The sequence below is a fragment of the Balaenoptera borealis genome (genome assembly GCF_965194805.1).
Source record: "Balaenoptera borealis genome assembly, chromosome: 5".
NCBI lineage: Eukaryota > Metazoa > Chordata > Mammalia > Artiodactyla > Balaenopteridae > Balaenoptera > Balaenoptera borealis.
Genome location: NC_138862.1, coordinates 71,719,124 through 71,744,898, shown reverse-complemented (window position 1 = coordinate 71,744,898; position 25,775 = coordinate 71,719,124). Strand labels below are relative to the sequence as shown.

The following is a 25,775-nucleotide window of genomic DNA, read 5'->3' as shown; positions in this document are numbered from 1 at the left end:
ATAAATCCACAGTGATTGCTTAGAGTATTTTTTCTGATTAAAAATAAATTGTAGCACAATCAGATACCCTTCATCTGACTTTTAATATATTCTAATTCAATTACATAGAGCAGAGACTGGCAAACTTTTTCTGCAAAGGGCCATACAATCTCTGTCCATAGCTATTCAACTCTGCCATGGTAGCATGAAAGCAGCTGTAAACAGTATGGAAACGAATGGATGTGGCTGTGTTCCAATAAAACTTTATTTACAAAAATAAGCAGCAGCTGGATTTGGTCTGTAGCTTGCCAACCCTTCACATTTTAGCCAAACATTTGTGAAATTTATCAGTTTCCCCAAGAGTATTTTGGTTTTCAAATCACTATCTTGTGAAGCAAACTACTCATTTTTTTTCTTTGTGGAATTTTTTTTCAAAAATTTCTTGCTTTCAATGAATATTTCTTGATGGGCCTCATGAATACAGAAGTCTTTCCAATGACATTATAAAGTGAAATAAACATCCCTAGAGGCATGTTTATTAAATACATAGAGGTATTATTTCATTTAGTACCAGAGTTTCAATATTGTCAAAAATCTTCATTTAATTTCCATGAATTTTTTCTCTGATATTGTTCCCTTACATTGATCTATTTACCAGTTCTTAGACCAAGACTATACTTTAAGTTACTATAGTTTTACATTTTGATGTCTGGCTAGTTACTCAAAATTTATTTTTCCATGTGAACTTGAGAATCAAATTTTCAAGTTTTGGGACTTCCCTGGTGGCACAGTGGTTAAGAATCTGCCTGCCAATGCAGGGGACACGGGTTCGAGCCCTGGTCCGGGAGGATCCCACATGCTGCAGAGCAACTAAGCCCGTGCACCACAACTACTGAGCCCGCATGCCATAACTACTGAAGCCCACGTGCCTAGAGCCCATGCTCCGCAACAAAGAGAGGCCACCGCAATGAGAAGCCTGCGCACCGCAACGAAGAGTAGCCCCCGCTCGCTGCAACTAGGGAAAGCCCACGCGCAGCAATGAAGACCCAATGCAGCCAAAATAAATAAATTAAATAAATTAAAAAAAAATTTTTTTTTTCAAGTTTCAAAAAATAACATTAGCATTTTAATTCTAACTGCAGAGATTAATATGGGGAGAATTACATGTTTATACTATTAACGCTTTTCATCTGGGAACATGACATGTCTTCCTATTTATTCAGGACTTTCTTTTTTAAATCCTTCGTTAACAGTTTAAAAGCTTTCCCCATATGACTTTCTCACAATTCTTTTAAAGTTTATTCCTAGCTGTTTTATGCCAAATGTTTATTATATAAGAGAGAAGCAACTTCTCTGTCACAGTGCTGTAGAAGTTCCCAAACACCTCCTCTCAGTTTCTGTAGTTATCTCACGGTGACCAGCATAGGTCTGAGGGCTACATTTGGGAATGCACCCATTTGGACCTCTCTGAGCCTCAGTCTCCTCTGGGCTGACATAGGATGGTAACCCCCTTCTCGGGGATTGTTATGAGGGAAGGTAAAGTGTTCCCAGAGGGTACAGAGCAGACCCCTAAGTGAGGGAGGCTTTCTCATGCGCTCCTCAGGGCCCTCGAGGAGGCATGCCTTCTCTGCCTACATCCCCCAAACGCTGTAGTTGTTCCCCATGCTTCCCACCCTCCAATCCCCCCTTCCCAGATCCAAGTCAGGAGGGGGTGGGGAGAGGGGAATCTCCCTCCTGGATGTGATGTGACTCCAAGGTACAAGAACTTGGGCACAGAAGCTCCTTGACAACCAGCCTATTTCCAATACTAATTCGCACCTGCTCTTATTCGGTGTCTTCCTCTGTGTCCTTTCTCCCTCATTTCCACATCCTTCTGCCTCTTCTGCCCCATTTCACAGACTATGCCATCTCCATGGCCTTCCTCCTCTGGTACATCCTCGGAGCCATCTTTCCCCCTTCACTCCTTTCTACTCTCAAGCCTTCTTTAATTGCTGGTTGTCACTCTGGGAACCCAGGACGAGTCAACACTTTTTATGCGCGCCTTCTCCCATCTTTGGTTCCTCCCAGTGGGAGATTGTTGAGCGCTCCTGCCAGCCTCAGCCACTCCCCAGCCTCAGCCCCACCCTGGTCACCTCTCACATCCCCTCCACTTCTCTTGCTTGGTGGCTGCCTGGCCCTGTGTGCCTCTGCAGGCTGGTGCTCACGTGTGTCCCTTGCCTCTGGCACAATAAGTCATTGGGCCCCCGAGACTTCCCGTCATTTGCAACCTGCCTTGACCCACCTCCACTGAACTCCTCAGTCTGTTCTGCATCTTCCCAGCTTCTGCCCTTGAGTCTTGTTTTCCTGCCGGCCTCAACCTGCCCCTCAGACCTCACTCTTGGCCCTGCTTCACTGTCTATGAGCATCTGTGTCACATTGTCCCACTGGCTGTGCTGTGGTCTGTAGCACTATCCAGTCTGGCCTGAGACCTTACACTCCCCTAGGACGTGACAGGTGTGTGTCCCTGGTGAAGGGATTTGCAGACTGTCCTGGTTGTCAGGGCTGCACAGGCCTCACCTTTTTCTGTCTCTGCCAGAGAGCCCTCTCCTTTCTTTGCCTGGTTAATCCCTACAGTCTTGAAAGATTCAGCTAAGGTGTCACCTCCTACAGGAAGCCTTCCCAGATATGTGCTTACCTGTCAGGCTGGCTCAGCTGGGAATGCCAGGAGGACAGAGACTGTGTCTTTCCAGGCCTAGGCAGAGCTGAAACTTAGAAAATATTTGTCCACTGAAAAGAAAATCACTTGCTTGTGATTTACTTGGCGCTTGGCCTCACATCTCCCTGGGCCCACCACACATAATATCTTTTGAAGAACAGCTTCTTTGATTACATTTATGTACTGTGGGGCAGGGTTTTGTGACAGCCATGAAAATGCACTGCTCAGGTCTCCTGCTGCAAGGAGCATAACTGACTGACAACCCAGTTGCTGCTCCTCTATGTCTACCGCCACCTTTGCCCAGAGGCCATTCCTTCCCCCTACCCTCCACCCTAGGCTGCTCCTAACCAATGCCTGAGCACAGTGAGAGTATAATGCAGGCCCATTCCAGCAAACCGTGGAGCTTCTCCATTGCATGACTCTGGCTGGAGGACACCCTATTGGCCTGATGAGAACCATCTTAGAACTGGGCTGTGACCTAGGACTCTTCCTACCCAGTCCTTTTTCCTTTCCTCTTTCCCTGAATTGTGGTCCAAAGGCTGCTCTCACCCTCTCTGGTTCCCTCCCTGTGGTAGCCAGTCTCCAAGATGGCGCTCAATGATCCCCACCTCCCAGTATTCGTGTTCCTGTGCAGTCCCCTCCCACATTGTACCAGGTTCGGTCTGTGTGACCAGTAGAATATAGCACAAGTGATAGTATGTCATTTCTGAGATAAGGCTATAAAAGGCACTGTGGCTTCTGTCTTGGTTGCTCTCTCCCTCTCTCTCGCTCAGATAACTTGCTCTGGGGGAAGCCAGCTGCCATGTTGTTGAGCAGCTCTAGCCCACACAGTAAGGAGCTGAGACCTCCAGCCAAGAGTCACCTGAGTGAGCTTGGAAGCCTTTAGCTGACCGTTTCCCCGGCTGACTGCTCAACTGCAACCTTCCAAGAGGCCCTGAGCCAGAAGCACCTAGCTAAGTCTCTCCAGATTCCTGACTCTCAGAAACTGTGAAATAATACATGTTTGTTGTTTTAAGTCACTAAGTTTTGGAGTAATCTGATCTGCAGTAATAGATAACAAATCTACTCCCCTTCTTTCAGAGGCTTTTCCTCCAATTAATCTTTTGCATGTCTAATCCTGTCATGGCAACAGTTTTCAGAGGACTGAAACAACATAGGTGTCAACAGATGACAATAAAAACAGGTAACAGTGGTGGACACTTCTAATCATGTATCATTTTAGCTAATCTTCACAACAGTCCTATGATAAACTATTATTGTCTCCATTTTATTGATGAGGAAACCAAGGCACAGCAATGTTAACTCTTTTGAATGTGGAGAGAGAACTTAGAATAGCAGAAAGAGCTGTGTTTACCACAGGGGCTGCTAGTTACGGCTCAGCTGTGTGACTCTGGACAAACCGGTTCACTCCTCTGGGCCTCAGTTTCTTCATGTCTACCCTGAAGGTACTGAAATAATTAGTCTTTAAAGTCCTTTTTAAGGATAACAATAAGGTGTCTCTAGGATTCTGAGAGACTAACAAAACTAACATGTAATAGGTAAGATCATACACACAGACACATACACATGTGTACATATACAAACATATAAGACCCAAATGTCAACTGGAGTCATCCTTTCCTTGAAGTCTAGAGATGGTGGGTTCAAGTCCCATCCCACCTCCCTCATCAAGTTCAATTCTTCTCCCAGATACTGAGAACCCTTTGGTGGTGGGGGATTGGAGGGAATGCTCTTGTGTCAGCCCCCCACACCCTGACCCCTGCTCCAGTTTCCTGCCTGGTGACTTTTTGGGCTCTACCCTCACAAGGCAGTTCTGCTTTTCTCTCTGTCCCAGTGCCAACCCAAATGTGAGACAAAGCCTTCCTCTCCTGGATCCTGGCCCTGTGCCCCAGCCCCATGAGGCATTCCCCTGTAGCAGAACACTGACTGTGGTCTCCAGGTCACTGGCCGCATGGCACAGCAAACAGCTGCCTGTCACAGAGGGGCAGGCAGTCTTCCTGTCACCTGCCTTAGGCCTGCCCCCAGCACCCCCGACTCCCAGCCACCCAGGCCTCCCCTTCTTGCTGCACAGAGCTGTCAGATAAAATACAGGACGTTCAGTTAAATTTGAATTTCACATGAACAACAAATGATCTTTAGTATAAGTATGTCCCAAATACTGCATGGAATATATAAAATAATTATCTGTTGTTCATATGAAATTCAAATTTTACTGGATATTCTATGTTTTTATTTGTTAAATCTGGCTTCCTCTCCTTTTCCAAGGCTTCTCCTCGCCTCTCCCTCTAAGATCACCCCTGACACTCCAGATTCTATTCACTGTGTAAGTCAGAGCAATTCTGATCTCCCCAGACCTCATCCCCAAACTCAGGTCCGTGCCTGTGTTTCTAAATCCCTCACGGACATCTGCTCCCTTATTGGCTCAGTGCACCTGCAGTTTATGGTTTTTTTCTTGAATTCCTTCCTGGTTCTCCTAAACAGCACTTTCATCCCCTGTTGCTGGTATAGAAGTTGTCTTAAACACAAAAAGGCTTCCCAAGCTATCATCAGGGTATAGAAGGGTTATCAGAGCCTTGATAATGCAAATAACACGGATAAAGAAGAATTTGCCAGCAGAAACGGGTCAAAAAGGAAAACAAGAAAGGGGGCCCAAGAAGCTGAACCAGGTGGGGCAGCCTGATGGGAAGGGAGAGGCCCTGGGACAGGAACACGGCTCTCCACTTCCCAGAAACCATAACCCACAGTAGCCCAGCATTAGCCGTCTGATAGTATCAGGGAGTGTGGGGGAAAACAGTTTCACCGTCAAATAAATTTGGAAAATTTCTTGTAAACTTGTTCATTTCACAGCCTTGAATAGGCCAACACACACTGTGAATTTCCAGGAGGGGGTTGAAGTATGCAGCCTTCTCCAAATGCAACTGGCTTTACAGGTCCTTTTTTTGGGAAAGTTATTCATGTGAGAATGTTCTGCTTTGGGAAATGCAGCCTTATACTCCCCTCTCCCCTAATTCTGATTCTAGGCTCACCAAGCTACTTAATTTGAGTGTTCAGATACCCACAAGTTGTGAAGGAAATGCCCTGTCATCAGACGCAAGTGTTCTAATCCTTGCAAAGGGACAGACCCCACTGAAGATGAACAGACTAGAACAGGGGAGAATAAATCAACAGGCATCAAGCATTCAGCCACTTTGGGAGTTTTATCTTATATTTTCAGTTAACTAACTGGCATTTTGGTTTATATACCAGGTGTCCTCCAGTGGGTGTGGTTAGCAGGAATCATTTCCCCAGAGGCTGGGGCACTGACAAGACCTCACTCTTGGCCGCTGGGCTGAGAGGATGGGCCCGGCCAACGTGATCAGTAGGCTCCTTGTCACCTCCCATGGAGCACCTTCCAACTCTAGAATTATGGGCTTTAGGAAATGTGGATCTTTCATAAATGTTAAATTTACTGAGGATCAAAGGGGTCATCATGGGTCAACCATCTTAGCAACAGGCAAAATAGGCAGCTAGTGGCCTGAGGTGTATGAGGGAGGAGAGAATTGAGAAAAAGGGGAAGGATGACAAAGAAGAGGAGAGATGAATCAGGGAGGTGCATAATTAGACACGGACAGGAGATTTGGTAGGTGCCCAATATAGCAGGGCAGTGGGGAGCAGAGAGGTGTGGGAAACAGGAGGGCAGAGGAACCAGGCTGCTGTGGGCTGGGGCTTCAGAGCAGTTTCAGGTTGAATGCAGGAGAACAAGCCAGGAGGAGATGCATGTCCTAGCCTGGGAAGGCCGAGAGATGGCTGTGGGTCTGCACAGCTACCTGGAGTTCTGCAGTAGTGGACAGAGTGTGGAGACCATCCCTGCGGGAGGCACCTGCTCTCAGCTCTCACATGGGGAGAAGGGGCAGGTGAGGGCCTGACTGGGGTGCTGAGTGATGGCAAAAAACCTCTGAGGACTGAGAAGTCAAAGCCTCCCATGCCCCATCTTCCCTTTCATCAGCCACTGCCCTGGTCTTACTCCTCTGATCCAACCTGGTTGTAAGAGGAGAGAGAGCTTCTTGTGGGCCTGTGGAGACCAGCAAGGTCCCTCTCTAGGGGAGCCCCACCTTTGCCCCCACCTCTGCCAGGATATCATGCTGCTGATTCCATTTCCTCTGCCTGGCCCCGGGGTCTGAGCCCACAGTCACCTCCTCTCTGCTTGTGACAGCCCCATCCTGCACCCCATTCCCCACCCAGTTCTCACAGCAGCCCAGATTGAAACTGAATTTGAAACATTCCCTTACTTCCTTGTTCCTCTTGGCACTGGGATCACTGCCGTGTCAGCCCCCAAAATCCATGGTGCCAGCACCCTCTGGAATCAGGGACCCACCCAACCTGACTCAGAGTCCCACAGTGTTTGACCTGAAAATGGCTATAGCAACTGACTAGTCCAACCTCATTTCACAAACAGGAACCTGAGACGCAAAGTGGTAGCAGCCGCCCAAAGTCACACAGTGGTGAGACTGTCCAGGTTTCGGTATCTCCATGACCTCCCTGGACCAAAGCAGCGCCCACACAGAGAGCTCCTGTGATCAAAATCCAGAGCTCATTTTTTCCAGCCTCCTGCCTCCAAGGGGTTGATGACAGCAGGGGTCGCTGCTGTTTCATAACCTCTGGAACATGCAAGGACCACTCTGGCTGCCCAGTGGCAAATCCAGTCCTCTTCCTTCCTCAGGCCCTAGCACATATTCCTACTCACTGACTTAACATAGGCCATCAAGTAAATGGTGTCAATCTAAATAAAAAGGTGAAATGAGGTAAGATAAAAATTGTCAAAAAAGATGAGTTTATTCAGGAATAGCAGAGGAATTCCAATTCAGGACACACATGGGCAGGAACGTACAGAAGGGAGAATTCAGTTAGAGTCTGTTAAAATAAAAAACGAATGGAGACCAGCTTTGAAAATTCCTGAGCAGACAAAACCAGTTCAGTCATACAAACAAAGCTCAAGTCAGCTTCTTTTGCGAGACCAACCTGACTTGGGTCATTTCTTCTTCATACCTCTAGAAACCATAAGCAAAATTTCCCAAGGTTGATATGAAGCAACTCCTGACCAACTCTCCATCATTTAAGAAAACTCCAATATTATCAGTTTTCTGTAAATCTGGCACTTACAAAAAAATCAGTCTCTCAGTCCTTAAATTTTGTTTTCCTGAGGGCACAGGCAAGAGATTTTCCATTTTATTTCCTCAGGTTCCATTTTAGATGGAAATTCTTTCACATTTCCCCGCTTTTTTTTTTTTTTTAAATTATTAGCACCTTTATTTATTTATTTATTTATTTATTTATTTGGCTGTGTTGGGTCTTCGTTTCTGTGCGAAGGCTTTCTCTAGCTGCGGCAAGTGGGGGCCACTCTTCATCGCGGTGCGCGGGCCTCTCACCATCGTGGCCTCTCTCGTTGCGGAGCACAGGCTCCAGACGCGCAGGCTCAGTAGTTGTGGCTCACGGGCCCAGTTGCTCCGCGGCACGTGGGATCTTCCCAGACCAGGGCTCAAACCCGTGTCCCCTGCATTAGCAGGCAGACTCTCAACCACTGCGCCACCAGGGAAGCCCACATTTCCCCTTTTTGATCAAGATTTTTCACAGAAAGCATTACTCATCAATTATGCCATTCAGGTGTTTTTGTTAATTTTTGTCTAAGGTATAGTTCTTTAAAAGGTTTAAATGGTTTCTGTTTAAATGGTTTGTAAGCATTAAATTAAAGGCCACCCTGGTGGATTCAATGTCCATAGGGAGTCCAGAATTTTGTTTAAAGACGATTTGGAGTCTGCTATAGTAATCATGAACATACTTGGCAGGCTTTTGGGTGCACGCCTGAAATTTGTTCTAGTTTAGTAGTTTAGAGAAAGCCCTTGGAATGGCAGCAAGATGCAACCTTTGAGCATGGTACGAGCTTGGTCATATAACATACGAGCTTGGTCATATAAAAAAGCTGGTGGTTGACTTAATTGGAATTCTAAAGATTGTTTGGGGCTTTCCCAATTAGCAGTTTTCATCCAATGCTGGGCTTGACCTTCTCCAGCAAACATGTGGACTGACTGATAAAGATCGGAGAAGTCAGGTTGATAAATTTGAATTGCAATACTGAATTCTTCAGCGAATCTGAGGATCCTCAGTTACCTTGGGAAAAATCTTTTATTATAGCTCTAAATTCAGCTTTGGTCCATGGTACTTAAGAAATCCTCAGGAGGCCTAATTTTATTTATTTATTTTTAATTGAAGTATAGTTGATTTACAATATTGTACTAGTTTCAGGTGTACAGCAAAGTAATTCAGTAATATATTTTTTTTCCAGATTATTTTCCATTATAGGTTTTCATGAGATATTGGATATTGTCACCTGTGCTACACAGTAAATCCTTGTTGCTCATCTATTTTATGTATAGTAGTATGTATCTGTTAATCCCATAAGGCCTAATTTTATTTTATTTTTAAAAATAAATTTATTTATTTAATTATTTTTGGCTGCGTTGGTTATTGTTGCTGCCTGTGGGCTTTCTCTAGTTGCGGTGAGCAGGGGCTACTCTTCGTTGCGGTGCACGGGCTTCTCATTGCGGTGGCTTCTCTTGTTGCAAAGCACGGGCTCTAGGCACGCAGGCTTCAGTAGTTGTGGTGCACGGGCTTAGCTGTGGCATGTGGGATCTTCCCAAACCAGGGAATGAACCCGTGTCCCCTGCTTTGGCAGGCAGATTCTTAACCACTGTGCCACCAGGGAAGTCCCAGGAGGCTTAATTTTAAAAGGGAATGTTTTAACAGGCTCAGTTGGTTAGTTTCAGCACTAGAGAAGAAAGGGAGTTCAGATAAAGGAAGGAGATTAGAAAACAGCAAAGGTGATATAGAGGAGGCAGAGTAATGGGATTAGGGAAACATTGGCTGGTGCTGCTGAGGAAGAGGCCTCAAATGCTTTTTAAAAATCTGGGCTAAGTGAAATAAGTCAGAGAAAGACAAATTCTGTATATCACTCTTATATGTGGAATGCAAAAAATACAACAAACTAGTGAATATAACAAAAAGGAAACAGACTCACAGATATAGAGAACAAACTAGTGGCTACCAGAGGGGAGAAGGGTGGAGGGAGGGGCAAGATAGGGGTAGGGGATTAAGAGATACAAACTATTAGGTATAAAATAAATAAACTACGAAGATATATTGTACAACACAGGGAATATAGCCAATGTTTTATAATAACCGTAAATGGAGTATAACATTTAAATATTGTGAATCATTATGTTATACTCCTATAACATATAATATTGTACATCAACTATATCTCAATAAAAAAAACTAGAAAAAAATTTAAAATCTCCTTGTGTATTTGCGTCTGTTAACTTAGAAATAGTATTTTGTAAAGAAGCAGTTTTAGAATTCTGAATACTTTAGAAGCCTTTAGTTACCAAGTAAAATAGCTATTCCATTCATATGTTTAGTTCTATTGACACAGTCTTCTAATTTAGTCCATAGAAAAACAAGTTTGGGGAGACCTAGGGTTCCCCATAATGGCCATTGAAGTTCTAAATTATCTTTAGTAAGGTTGGTCCATTTAGTCAAAAATGCATCTGAGGAGAGACCATAATTTTTTAACATAAAACCAGCCAGGGTCCTTGAAGGAGGGCCACCCTTAGAGCATTCAGATGACCGGGATCACATATCTCAGAGGTTTTCTTCAGAACAAAAGAAAATTCCAAAATAGCCTGAAGGGGGTGGTTTCAGAGTTGGGAGTTGTGTTTTGTTTCACAGAGTGCCTTTCATGGGATTCTCTCTCTCTCTCTCTTTTTTTTTTCCCCTGGCAGACAGCCTTTGTCTCAGTTGTTTGACCCGTGACCCCATCCCTTGTTACACAGAAATTGTCTTGCAGTTGGCAGGTGACCTAATGTCAATCTGGCCTGTCCACAACCAACTTAGCTCTCATGGGAGTCTTGCTTCAAGATCGAAATCTCTCATAACAAGGAGCGGGGAGTGCTCTGGTAGTGTTTATTTGCTTGACCTGTGCCCACCGATTATTTATTTACTTATTCATTCATTCATTCATTCATTTTTGCTCTCAAGAATTCCAAAGGAATTATACCAAAATTCTAGCGTGCTTCCAATAAGAAAACAAACAAGTACTCTCCAAAAAGGACAAAGACTTTAAATAGAGCCCAAGTAAAGTCATAAAGTTGGAGAACTCAACCAAAGGGAGGGACCTCAGAATCTGAGCATAGACTCACCAAACTGGAAGTCATGGGTAACACATGGAAGCGGTGAGTACAAGGGGTTCAGTGCAGGCACCTGGCTGTATTCTGAGGGTCGTCGTCCTTTAGAGGTCGTTTCCTTTGGATCTTACTTCAGACGCCAAGGAATGTTGATCTAAATAAAAAGGTAAAATGAGGCAAGCTCAAAATTGTCAAAAAGATGAGTTTATTCCGGAATAGCAGAAGAATTGCAATTGAGGACACGAAAACTGTAGCAAGCTACAGGCAAGTCTGATGAGGATTTGGGGTAGTCTGTATTTATGGGCAGGGACTGTAGAGAGTAGGGGACTCAGTTAGAATTTGCTAAAATAAAAAACAAACAGAGACCAGCTTTGAAAATTCCCCGAGCAGACAAAACCAGTCCAGTCATACAAACGAAGCTCAGTTCAGCTCATTTTGCAAGACCAACCTGACCTGGGTCATTTCTTCTTCATGCCTGTGGAAACTATAAGCAAAAATTTCCAAGGTTGATATGAAGCAACCCCTGATCACCTCTGTACCATTTAAGAAAATTCCAATATTATCACTCTTCTGTTAATCAGGGATTTATGAAAAATCAGTTTCTTGGTCCTTAAGTTTTGTTTTCCTGGGGGCCCATACATGAGATTTTCCATGTTATAGCTTCAGGTTCCATTGTACATTGAAATTCTTTCACGGTGGCTTCACCTAGGTGAGCCTCAGTGTATTCACTGGGGAAGAAATAGAATGGTCCCAGTAGACACTTCCTCTTCACAGTAGTACAGTATTTGTAAAGCCAAAATGAGATTCAGATGCAAAAGTACTTGGGACGGGAACATGTGAGGCCCTCACAAGGTGATGGGGAAAGGAGACCTGAGTCTTGGCTCTGCTCAGGCCAGTGGCTGTGGCTGCCCTGACCCCCTACCTCCGAGCCACAGGGATTCTGGCTGACACTGTTCCCTCACCTGGAGGGTCCTTCCTCCAGCCCTCAGTGCACCCATCTGACACCACCTTCCTTTTAGGAAGAGACAGTGTCCCCTGCTTTGGGAATCAGATGGAACTGGTTCAAATCTGTGCCAGCTAGCATGCTGCATGGTCTTGGTCTCAACAGCTTCCCCTCCTCTTAGGAAAAGTCTGAGATCCTTCAGATGGCTGATGAGACCTACATCTGTACTCCTTGAAGTGTCTGTTTCTGGCTACCTGCCTCAGCATCACTTGAGGAAACAGGTAAAAGTGCAGGTGCTCTGGCTGAGACTCGGTGGAGGGTGGGCTCCAGAGCCAGCCTTGAAATCAGCTCCCCCAGGAGATCCTTATGCCTGCAGAGCTTGAAAACCTGAAGGATCTGACTCCTACCCAGCTCTCTAGCTTCATTCCACTCATTCCCCTGCCTTGGCCCCAATCCTTCTGGCCTTCTTTCAGATCCTTGATTAGGCCAAGTTTCTATTCACCTCAAGGCCTTAGCACATGCCATCTTGCCCCACCCCTCCCTGGCTAACTCCTGCTCCTCCTTTAGCTCCTGCCTGCCCCCCGCTAAAGTAAGTGCTCCTGCTGTATGTCCCTAGAATGCTCTCTACTTTCTTTCATGGCACTTATCACAATTTTTTTTTTTTTTAATCTCTTTTCTCTGGCAACTTTACTACGTAACTTTTCAAAATCAACTTCAGTAGATAAAATTTGCATGAAATAAAATGCATGCATTTAAAATTTACAACTTGATGAGTTTTAACAAATGAATATTGCCATATATAAGCACCACTATAATTGAGATAACAAATCATTCCTATCATGCCAAAACATGCTTTTTGCAGCCAATCTCTGTCCCAGGAAACCACAGCTCTGCTTTATGTGACTATAGTCTTGCCTTTTCTAGAATTTCATATACATGGGATTATACATTATCATGCTTTTATATCTGATTTCTTTTGCTTGGTCTAATTTTTTTTTTTTAATCAGTCATCAATTTTATACACATCAGTGTATACATGTCAATCCCAATCACCCCATTCAGCACACCACCATCCCCACCCCACTGTGGTTTTACCGCCTTGGTGTCCATACATTTCACAATTATTATTTGCTTGCCTTTCTGTTTAATATCTGCTTCCAGACCAGACTGAGGAGGGCAGAGACTGGCAGTCTTGCTCCCCACTGCCTTTATCTCTGCTTCTAGTCTCATACCTTGCACAGACAGGTGTTCAATAGACATTATTTGTACAAAAAATTAACATCTGTGTTTAATTTTCTCATCTGTAAAACAGGATAAACACCTACTTCAGAAAGTTTCGATGATTAGAGATAATACATCAAAATGCCAAACATAGTGGATACTAAATAAATCATAGCTTAAAAAAAAAAAAAAAGACCAGAAAAATTAGATAACCAGCACAAAAGAGCTGGCATAGACCTTTACGCTTAGTAGCAAGTAAATTCCAGGAGGATGGTTCTGTTTTATTCCCCTACCTGTGCAGGAGGTGGCTGGCACAGGTACCAGTTATCAGGAACATTTGGAGCCTCTGGGGGAAGGGGGAAGTGAAAGGCAGAGGCTTGTGTGGCTTCGGGCTGCTTGCTGGAGGGACATGCCTCATCCCAGAGCTGGCCGAGGCCCAGAGGAGCTGGCGGGCAGGTGGCGGGCATTGCCTGTGTGATGCACAGAGGCAGGCTTCTCTCTGCTCAAGCAGAGGGAAGACAGCATGCTGAGGTCCCTGGGTGAATGTAAGTCTAGCTGGCCATCATGGGCAACATAGCTCAGTCATGACAAACAAGATCTGTGCTGACGCATCTCACTCCACCAGACCACGGGATCCCCATGGCAGGTGGCTGGGTCTTCCTTCCTTCCTTTCCTTCTTTGTATCTATCTTTCTTCTTTTTCTTTTTTGTCAAATGAGAGTTAAGTATTTATTATCTGATAATGCTTTTAGTTTATTTTTCTGCAATGATTATTTGGGGAAAGAGTGTTTTCAGGGAGGAAAAAGTGACACACTTACAAGGTTCCCAAAATTGGACAGAATGTTTATGAATAGAGCTCTTCCTTTAGGATTTTTCTACCAGTAAGCTCCTAGCACCTAAATTTTCACATGCTGCACCACGACCTTTCTCAAAACGACTGCCAACTTCTACAACCCAACAGCTTTTCAACCCACCCAAGTAAGGGCGGTGGACACAAGGTACAATGGGGCAGACTCAAGCGAAGAGTGAAATGTCAGTGTAACCCCCGAGGAAGGAGCTGTGGCAGCTTAAAACTCAGGATGTCTCTGAAAATATCAACACAATCAATGAGATACGAAACTGAATTTTCTCGATTTTTGTGGTGTTTAGTGTTTCTGTTAAAGTGATTCATAATTTTTGTGGTGGATTTAAGTTAAGAAGAAAGAAGGACAAAAATCCCAGAGCCACCTGCCAAGCACCTATTAAACAAAACCTAAAGTAGCTTTGATTCTCCTCAGTCAAGCCTTTTGGCCTAGGAGATAGATAACTGCAAAACCAACCTGGATAGGCTAAATAAGGATGCAAAAGCCAAAATAAAGAAAAATACACAATCAATGGCTTGATGTTACATATGGCTGTAATGCGGAAATACTGTAAATGGCAATATAGTGTTAATACTGTCAACTAATCAGAAACTTCTGAAAACAGGCAAGGCCTAAACCATAAGAATAAATATATCTTATGTTTTAAGTCTATCAGCTTGGGATTGAAACTATTCCATGTCTGGTAGCGTACACCCTGAAAAAAAAATGCACAGCTAAAACAGATGAGACAGAAAGTACCCCAAACTTAAAAGACAAGAGCATATCTCTTAAAGATAAAAATCCTTACTGGAACCACAGAACTTACTGAAGGAGGGCCATTCCACTTAAGTTTTCTTTTCATTTTAAAACCCTATTTTCCCCAACTCTATGTACCACCAGTCCCTACATTCAGGAAACCTGCACAACCCTCTTACATAGTCTCATCCACCAGAGGACAGACAGCAGAAGCAAAAAGAACTACATTCCTGCAGCCTGTGGAACAAAAACCACATTCACAGAAAGATAGACAAGATGAAAAGGCAGAGAGCTATGTACCAGATGAAGGAACAAGAAAAAACCCCAGAAAAACAACTAAATGAAGTGGAGATAGGCAACCTTCCAGAAAAAGAATTCAGAATAATGATAGTGAAGATGATCCAGGACCTCGGAAAAACAATGGAGGTAAAGATCGAGAAGATGCAAGAAATGTTTAAGAAAGACCTAGAAGAATTAAAGAACAAACAAACAGAGATGAACAATACAATAACTGAAATGAAAACTACACTAGACGGAATCAATAGCAGAATAACTGAAGCAGAAGAACGGATAAGTGACCTGGAAGACAGAATGGTGGAATTCACTGCTGTGGAACAGACTAAAGAAAAAAGAATGAAAAGAAATGAAGACAGCCTAAGAGACCTCTGGGACAACATTAGATGCAACAACATTTGCATTATAGGGGTCCCAGAAGGAGAAAAGAGAGAGAAAGGACCCGAGAAAGTATTTGAAGAGATTATAGTTGAAAACTTCCCTAACATGGGAAAGGCAATAGCCACCCAAGTCCAGGAAGCGCAGAGAGTCCCATACAGGATAAACCCAAGGAGAAACATGCTGAGACACATAGTAATCAAATTGGCAAAAATTAAAGACAAAGAAAAATTATTGGAAGCAGCAAGGGAAAAATGACAAATAACATACAAGGGAACTCCCATAAGGTTAACAGCTGATTTCTCAGCAGAAACCCTACAAGCCAGAAGGGAGTGGCATGATATACTTAAAGTGATGAAAGGGAAGAACTTCCAACCAAGATTACTCTACCCGGCAAGGATCTCATTCAGATTCGATGGAGAAATAAAGAGCTTTACAGACAAGCAAAAGCTAAGAGAATTCAGCACCACCAAACCAGCTCTACAACAAATGCTAAAGGAACTTCTCTAAGTGGGAAGCACAAGAGAAGAAAAGGACCTACAAAAACGAACCCAAAACACTTAAGAAAATGGTCATAGGGACATACATATCGATAATTACCTTAAATGTGAATGGATTAAATACTCCAACCAAAAGACACAGGCTTGCTGAATGGATACAAAAACAAGACCCATATATATGCTGTCTACAAGAGACCCACTTCAGACCTAGGGACACATACAGACTGAAAGTGAGGGGATGGGAAAAGATATTCCATGCGAATGGAAATCAAAAGAAAGCTGGAGTAGCAATACTCATATCGATAAAACAGACTTTAAAATAAAGAATGTTACAAGAGACAAGGAAGGACACTACATAATGATCAAGGGATCAATCCAAGAAGAAGATATAACAATTATAAATATATATGCACCAAACATAAAAGCACCTCAATACATAAGGCAACTGCTAACAGCTAAAAAACAGGAAATCGACAGTAACACAATAATAGTGGGGGACTTTAACACCTCACTTACACCAATGGACAGATCATCCAAAATGAAAATAAATAAGGAAAGAGAAGCTTTAAATGACACAATAGACCAGATAGATTTAATTGATATTTATAGGACATTCCATCCAAAAAGAGCAGATTACACTTTCTTCTCAGGTGCGCATGGAACATTCTTCAGGATAGATCACATCTTGGGTCACAAATCAAGCCTCAGTAAATTTAAGAAAATTGAAATCATATCAAGCATCTTTTCTGACCACAACGTTATGAGATTAGAAATGAATTACAGGGGAAAAAACATAAAAAACACAAACACATGGAGGCTAAACAATACGTTACTAAATGACCAAGAGATCACTGAAGAAAGCAAAGAGGAAATCAAAAAATACCTAGAGACAAATGACAATGAAAACACGATGATCCAAAACCTATGGGATGCAGCAAAAGCAGTTCTAAGAGGGAAGTTTATAGCTATACAAGCCTACCTCAAGAAACAAGAACAATCTCAAATAAACAATCTAACCTTACACCTAAAGGAACTAGAGAAAGAAGAACAAACAAAACCCAAAGTCAGCAGAAGGAAAGAAATCATAAATATCAGAGCAGAAATAAATGCAATAGAAACACAGAAAACAATAGCAAAGATCAATAAAACTAAAAGCAGGTTCTTTGAGAAGAAAAACAAAATTGATAAACCATTAACCAGACTCATCAAGAAAAAGAGGGAGAGGACTCTAACCAATAAAGTTAGAAATGAAAAAGGAAAAGTTACAACAGACAATGCAGAAATACAAAACATCCTAAGAGACTACTACAAGCAACTCTATGCCAATAAAATGAACAACCTGGAAGAAATGGACAAATTCTTAGAAAGGTATAACCTTCCAAGACTGAACCAGGAAGAAATAGAAAATATGAACAAACCAATCACAAGTAATGAAATTGAAACTGTGATTAAAAATCTTCCAACAAACAAAAGTCCAGGACCAGATGGCTTCACAGGTGAATTCTATCAAACATTTAGAGAAGAGCTAACACTCATCCTTCTCAAACTCTTCCAAAAAATTTCAGAGGAAGGAACACTCTCAAACTCATTCTATGAGGCCACCATCACCCTGATACCAAAACCAGACAAAGATACTACAAAAAAAGAAAACTACAGACCACTATCACTGATGAATATAGATGCAAACATCCTCAACAAAACACTAGCAAACAGAATCCAACAACACATTAAAAGGACCACACACCATGATCAAGGGGGATTTATCCCAGGGATGCAAGGATTCTTCAATATACGCAAATCAATCAATGTGATACACCTTTTTAACAAATTGAAGAATAAAAACCATATGATCATCTCAATAGATGCAGAAAAAGCTTTTGACAAAATTCAACACCCATTTATGATAAAAACTCTCCAGAAAGTGGGCATAGAGGGAACCTACTTCAACATAATAAAGGCCAAATATGACAAACCCACAGCAAACATCATTCTCAATGGTGAAAAACTGAAAGCATTTCCTGTAAGACCAGGAACAAGACAAGGATGTCCACTCTCACCACTCCCATTTACCATTGCATCCAAAAGAATAAAATACCTAGGAATAAACCTACCTAGGGAGACAAAAGACCTGTATGCAGAAAACTATAAGGCACTTTTGAAAGAAATTAAAGATGATACCAACAGATGGAGAGATATACCATGTTCTTGGATAGGAAGAATCAATATTGTGAAAATGACTATACTACCAAAGCAATCTACAGATTCAATGCAATCCCTATCAAATTACCAATGGCATTTTTTACAGAACTAGAACAAAAAATCTTAAAATTTGTATGGAGACACAAAAGACCCCGAATAGCCAAAGCAGTCTTGAGGGAAAAACACAGAGCTGGAGGAATCAGACTCCCTGACTTCAGACTATACTACAAAGCTACAGTAATCAAGACAATATGGTACTGGCACAAAAACAGAAACAGATCAATGCAACAAGATAGAAAGCCCAGAGGTAAACCCATGCACCTATGGTCAACTAATCTATGACAAAGGAAGCAAGGACATGCAACGGAGAAAAGAGAGTCTCTTCAATAAGTGGTGCTGGGAAAACTGGACAGCTACATGTAAAAGAATGAAATTAGAACACTCCCTAACACCATACACAAAAATAAACTCAAAATGGATTTGAGACCTAAATGTAAGACCGGACACTATAAAACTCTTACAGGAAAACATAGGAAGAACACTCTTTGACATAAATCACAGCAAGATCTTTTTTGATCCACCTCCTAGAGTAATGGAAATAAAAACAAAAATAAACAAATGGGACCTAATGAAACTTCAAAGCTTTTGCACAGCAAAGGAAACCATAAACAAGACGAAAAGACACCCCTCAGAATGGGAGAAAATATTTGCAAATGAATCAATGGACAAAGGATTAATCTCCAAAATATCTAAACAGCTCATGCAGCTCAATATTAAAAAAACAAACAACCCAATCCAAAAGTGGGCAGAAGACCTAAATAGACATTTCTCCAAAGAAGACATACAGATGGCCAAGAAGCACATGGAAAGCTGCTCAACATCACTAATTATTAGAGAAATGCAAATGAAAACTACAATGAGGTATCACCTCACTCCAGTTAGAATGGACATCATCAGAAAATCTACAAACAACAAATGCTGGAGAGGGTGTGGAGAAAAGGGAACCCTCTTGCACTGTTGGTGGGAGTGTAAACTGATACAGCCACTATGGAGAACAGTATGGAGGTTCCTTAAAAAACTAAAAATAGAATTACCATATGATCCAGCAATCCCACTACTGGGCATATACCCAGAGAAAAGCATAATTCAAAAAGACACATGCACCCTAATCTTCATTGCAGCACTATTTACAATAGCTAGGTCATGGAAGCAACCTAAATGCCCATGGACAGAGAAATGGATAAAGAAGATGTGGTACCTATATACAATGGAATATTACTCAGCCATAAAAAAGGAACAAAATTGGGTCATTTGTGGAGACGTGGATGGATCTAGAGACTGTCATACAGAGTGAAGTAAGTCAGAAAGAGAAAAACAAATATCGTATATTAACGCATATATGTGGAACCTAGAAAAATGGTACAGATGAACCGGTTTTCAGGGCAGAAATTGAGACACAGATGTAGAGAACAAACGTATGGACACCAAGGGGGGAAAGCGGCCAGGGGGTCGGGGTGGTGGTGTGATGAATTGGGCGATTGGAATTGACATGTATACACTGATGTGTATAAAATTGATGACTAATAAGAAAAAAAACAAAACAAACAAAAAAACCCCCTATTTTCTAGCAACAAGTTAAAGACAGCTCCACTTGCATTAATCTACAGAACCGTCCATATGCCAGTGTGAGGCTGCTATTCCAATACCAGCACAGCTAGTCTGCCTTTCCACTAGTGGTATTTTGGCAAAAATGTCAAAGACAGGACAGGTCGGTGGGTTTCTCCCTAAGAAGGTCATCCCGTCATCCCTCTCTTTCCCTCCCCAACACGATCCCCAGCTCACGCAAAAAAAATAAATAAATAAAGATTGCAGTAGTAGCCTCAGCGTGCGCTGCCAGTCTGCCGGCATCGTCTTGCTGATCACTTGTCCAGAGCGTTAGGTTGTCGCGAGGAGTTGCATATGAGCGTGGACTCCCTGTAGGAGTCTCCACCATTGAGAGTGTCAAGCTTGGCAATAGCGCCATTGAAAGTGGTCTTGGCCAAGTGGCAGGCTTGCTCTGTGGCATTCTGGATCTCATAGTAGAAAACGCAGTAGTTAACGGCCAGGCCTAATCTAATGGGGTGAGTGGGCTGAGTGTGCCCTTTGCTGACCTCATGGGCTTCGCTACAGGTCTTCTCAGATGACTCCTCGAAGGTCACCCTCTTCTCTCCAGTGGTGGCTTTGGCCAGGTAGCGGTAATAGTCCCCTTTCATATTCAGGTAGAACACTTTGCTCTCATACTGGCTGTCCTGGCAATTCTTGATCAGGTAGTTATCCAGCAGGCTCAGCTCATCCTGACGCACCACCTTCCAGCTCCTTCTCTATTTTTTCACCGTAAGCACGCACCATGTCTACCTTCTCGTTACCCTCTGCAGATGTCTTCTGCTCAGTGCTACTAATGACCCTCCAGGAGGAACGGCGTGCCCCAGCTACACTCCTGTAGGCCACAGAGAGAAGGTTTCCTTCTTCGCTAGACACTGGCTCATTCAGCTCTGTCACGTTTTTCGCGGCCGCGGCCCTGTAGTCCTAGCGCTCCGCCTGCTCCACCAGCCGGGCTTCTGCACCAGTTGCTCGCGGTCCACCGTCTTCACGGGCTGTTTCGGGCCGGGCGAGGAGACCGGGGCGGCCTGGAGCCCGGGTGCCAGAGGGACCGACCCAGGCTGCGGCTAGAGCTGCGATCCTGGGACCGGGCGCGAGGCATCTGCCGGGTCTTTCTTATTCTCTGGGGGTCTCCCCTGCACCCAGCACAGAGCCGGGCACACAGTGGGTGCTCCCTTAATGATATCGGATGAATCTGTGGATTCATTAATGAGCAAAATGGCCTGGCATGGTGGCTTCAGTCTTGGGGGAGGGTCGTGGGCGTGTGTGTGACACTTTAATGGACCGGGGGCGGGGAGAGGATGACTTAAGAAGAGACAGGGGAGGCAAGGGCCTCAGAACTGGGAGTGGGGGTGGTCAAGGAGTTGAAGGGGTGGGGAGGCAGGCCTGGACTCAGCGAGACTTGGTGGCTGCCTTCAAACGTCTGAAGTGCTGCCCTGGACGAGGGAGTTGGGGGCTGATCGGGCATGATGAGAAGCCAGAACTCATTAAATATAAGGAAGTCTGTCTAAGAGTTTGTACTGTCAAACACCAGCACAAAGGTAGTGAGTTCCCCATCACTAGAAGGGCTCAGCCAGGGCTGGGCAGTGCTTGGTGGGGCTACTGTAGAATAATGTCTCAAACTTTTTTTTTTCCAAACTACAACCCATATAAAAGTATAGTTCATGCTGTAGTCCTCCTCTACACATGCACAGAGAGTTTTTTAAAATGCTAGTGCTGACCCACTCTGTTCGCATGAGGCCCTACTGTCTGGTGCTCATCACAAGCCTGGGGAATGCATCACACTAGTTGGTCCCAAGGCCCTGTCAGGTCTGGGACCCTGTGGCTGTCTTCTCAAGGAATTCCAACTCCTGTTAATAGTCAGAGGAGAAAAACTCATTTAGGAAGGTAAATCTTCGTTTTAAAAACTCACAGAACATTTACTCTTTTCTTATAAAAGAGTACTTAGTGTTGAATATACCAAAGAGCAAAAAGAATGAATGTCACCGACCACTCAGAGAATGCCAATGTTAATATTTGGGTATATTTTATTCCAGGCCTTCTTTTTTTTTCTCATTGTATATAGCTCTTTTAAAAACTTTTGCAATAACATGGCATAAATGATTTTGTGAACGTTTTACTGCACACTGTTTTATTGTTTTCCCGATTGCTGTATATTCTTCCACAGGATTATTTTTAATGAATGCATTATATTTCATTGTACTGATGCATCATAAGAACTGAACCAAATTCTAGTTGTCATCAATTAGGCAATTTCCAGTTTTTGCTATGTACGTATGTCTTAGTATACTTGGCCTGTAATTTCATTTGGATAAATTCCTAGAAGTGAATTTTGAAAAGTAGAAGTAAAATCTTAAGACTTTCATTATATATTAACAAATTACTTTCCAGAAATATACGAATTTATAATCCCAAGAGCAATTATGAATGTGAGCTTCTCTATATGCTCACCAATCCTGGCTATTGTCATTTATTTGAAATCTTTACAAATGTGATTTTTTTAAAAAACTGGTATCTTGTTTTGATTTTACATTTCTTTAAATACTAGTGGGATTGAAAACCTCTGGGTACTTCTTTGTTTATTCATGTCCTTTGCTCCCATCTTTATTTTATTTTAAAGTATTATTATTACTTTGTAATAATAATATATGATATTTAATATATAAACAGTAAATATATATATTTATAAACATATAAATATTATGTTTATATATTAAGGATATCTTGCAAATATGTTGCAAATATTTTTCTTCAGTTGTTTAAAATTGCTTTTCAAGTTGACTTATGCTTTTTGTTTTACATACAGGGTTAACCTTCTTTTAAAATATTGCCAAATGTATTTGAAATGTTTGGACTTTGCATGTGATTCTTCTTTCTTCACTGCCCCCTCTGCCTCTTCCCTCCCCACCATGCACACTACAGATGTAGATAAGCAAGTACTCTTTATGCTTGGTGAGGGTTATCTCATTTTCCAATCTCATTTTTTTTTCTGCCACTCTCCAGGTCACAGTCAGGTTATGACCATATAGTTGAACAGAAGGGTCATGGGAGAAAAGGCAGCCGTGGATATTCTATGTTCTAGATTACTCATCCCTATAATCCCAAACTGCAGCCATGCTGGGGATTCAGGCCCCACTCTCCTTCCTGAGCACAAAGGCCTGTCACCCTGACTCTGCCCCATGTGGGACAGAGGGGGGTTAACCTGCACTCCTCCTGGTGTCCTCACCCCTGTCCCTGATGGGCTTGTTGGGAAGATTCCAGGGTGGAAAGGCTTTCGAAGCCCTGCCTCTTGGGCTGGGCACAGCCATTCCTGTCTGGGATCGGGCCTCTCACAAGCCCCCAACCTCCATCTGCCTTTCCAGCCTTGACCGCTCCACCAGCACACTCTCTTTCAAACTACAGGTGCTTTCACTGTTGGAGGAGGTTAAGTAGCAAGAGTGAAAAGCTGTGGAGAGAGACAGAGCTGTGTTCTAACTCTGCCTCTGGCCCCTGTTAGCTGCAAAATCCTGGACAAGTTACTTAAGCTCTGAGTTACTCAGAGACACTTAGTTAGTTATCTGCATGCAAGTAATTTATTTACATATATGAGGCAGGACAGCAAATAGGCTGTTGGTAATGAACAAAAGCAAAACAGGATTTTTTTTTTTTTAATGTATTTATTTATTTATTTTTGGCTGTGTTGGGTCTTTGCTGCTGCGCTGGCTTTCTCTAGTTGCAGTAAGCGGGGGCTACTCTTCGTTGAGGTCCGTGGGCTTCTCATTGTGGTGGCTTCTCTTGTTGTGGAGCACGGGCTCTAGGGCACACAGGCTTCAGTAGTTGTGGCACACAGGCTCAGTAGTTGTGACTCGCGAGCTCTAGAGTGCAGGCTCAGTAGTTGTGGCATATGGGCTTAGTTGTTCCGCAGCATATGGGATCTTCCGGGACCAGGGATTGAACCCGTGTCCCCTGCATTGGCAGACGGATTCTTAACCATTGCGCCACCAAGGAAGCCCAGGATTTTTAAAAGACGGGAGAGGAAAATTTTTTCTGGGAACTGTGATTTTGTTTTTATATTTTCTTTGTCACTTGATAAGTGGGTGGCTGGGTGAGAGGCCCATTTAGGCAATCAGCCCTGAGCAGACTGGCTGGGCCTTGGAAGGCAGCAGTTTTCATTGTTTATGGATTCTCTGGGAAGCTTGAGAGTTTAGCATGTGGTATACAGGAGGGCAGACTCTGTGAGGTCCGCCATGCCCCTCATGTAGGCTGAGTCCTCACCACTCCCTCATGGGAATCTCTCCCAGTAACCACCTCCCGGGTTAGAACTGTGAAGGCTTTATGGGTAAATACCTGTAAACGTTAAAACAGTACAGTCGGGTCTGCTATAATGCTTGTCTCAGAAATACTAATTTGTTCCAGTGCAATTGATATATGAGGGAACAATTCGAACCTACTGCAAATTTCACATTTGCTGATGAATGATTTCATCTTCGGGAAACACTAGGTGAAAGCAGAAATCTGCACCCAGGTGAACCAAGCCGCCTAGGAATACAAAAAACACACATGGCCACACCCCAGACATCTCCAGCTACCTCAGTTCACCATATCCTTCCATATCTGGTATCACATAACTGATACCCTCGACCGTCCACCATAACACGCAGCCACCCATGTCCAGGAGCCAACATCCCTTCCAACACCCACATCCAGAAGCCAGCTTCAGGTCTTTCTTGAGGTAAAGTGCCATACTTATTATAGTACTGATGAACTTCTTAACCATTCAATGTGTAAAACCATGCTACTGTTTTTACTAGGTGTATTTTTTACGTATCATTGACAAAGTTTTTGAGTGTTGTGCCCCAACCTCATTTTCCCCATAAGCCCTGTGATTTTTATTCCACGATTTTGCAGAGCGCTGTGAATTTTAGAAACACATATGCAGTACTATAGCCAGGACCAGCTACATAATATGTGGGGTCCAATGCAAAATGAAAATGTGGGCCCCCTTGTAAATAAAAACATTTATTGAGAATCATCAGGGGTCAGGCACTGTGCTGGGCGCGGGGACCTGGGGGAAGGGAGTACATGGCACTTGAATGAGTCGCCCTAGTAAACCCAAGGTAGGGGAAAGAGCCAACAAGCTGAGCCAGCTGGACTTGGGTTTCCCTGGTGTCGGATGTTGGGAGACAATTCTCCTTTGGTCTCTCCTGTTTCTGCAAGTCTCTGGAGCAGAGGTACTGACAGCCTTTTGTTCTCCACTATCTTTTCAAGGATGTTTATAAAGTGTGAACAGCCTTGGAAAACAGAGATAGTGTCTCCCTCTGGGACAGAAGACTAATTTGTTTGCCATCCAATATAACAAAGATAACATCTACATTGGGGGAAAGGTTGGGCAGGTTTTCTTGCAGCCCCTTACAAAGATTGGTGTTTTCTAAGGTCAGGGTTCCTCAGCTATGATACAAATCCATTGTGTCCCAGCATTCACTTGGGCCTACCTCTGCACTGCCCAGTGGGACTTTGGGGGCAAGGGAAGCCAATGTGAACATGAAGTTCAGGCTACTTGCTGCTCCTTGAGTAATAAAGTCCTTTGTCTCTCTCTTCTACCTGAATCCGTGAAACTGTGCAGGCCAGTCCAGGAGAGACCAGAAGGAGAGGCCAGGCTGGGGCACTGGGCACCTGGGAAACACCTGACTGACCAGGATGGCAGTCAAGGAAGCTAAGGTTTGCCTGGGAAAGAGCCTCAGCAAAGACCTGATGAATAAGCTTCATTCAAACCCTGAGGCACTGTGAGGACCAGCCAGGTAGAGTTGGAAATGGAAAAGACAGCTGCAGGGAGAAGGGAGCCGGGGCAGGAACCCCTGGGGGCAACTCGAGGGAGGGCCTCCTCCTTAGCAAGCAGGTGTAGGCCACCTGGAAGTGTGGTCAGAGCTTCCTGATTTGGGGGTGGGAGATGGCGGCAAAGCCAGTGAGGAAGGGTCTGAGGTCTCAAGGAATCTTTGGGCACCGGAGGGAAGCCGGGAGCCTCTGGCCAGTGCTGTTCCTGTAGAAAGCCCCTCCTCCCAGAGATGACGACTTTCACACCCTGGTTCCCACCTACCTTCCCTCTCTCCCTCCCCTCCACGAACTCAAAGTCCTCCAT

The 25,775-nt window shown here is 43.6% G+C and overlaps 1 pseudogene across 1 annotated transcript; it reads right to left on the bottom strand.

Moving 5' to 3' along the window:
• Nucleotides 1-19,823: 19,823 nt before the first annotated feature.
• Nucleotides 19,824-25,775, bottom strand: LOC309628984 (14-3-3 protein gamma pseudogene; annotated as a pseudogene). Its single transcript has 2 exons — nucleotides 25,734-25,775; nucleotides 19,824-20,721 (listed from the first exon to the last, which is right to left on the bottom strand). The product of its transcript is annotated as a 14-3-3 protein gamma pseudogene (transcript).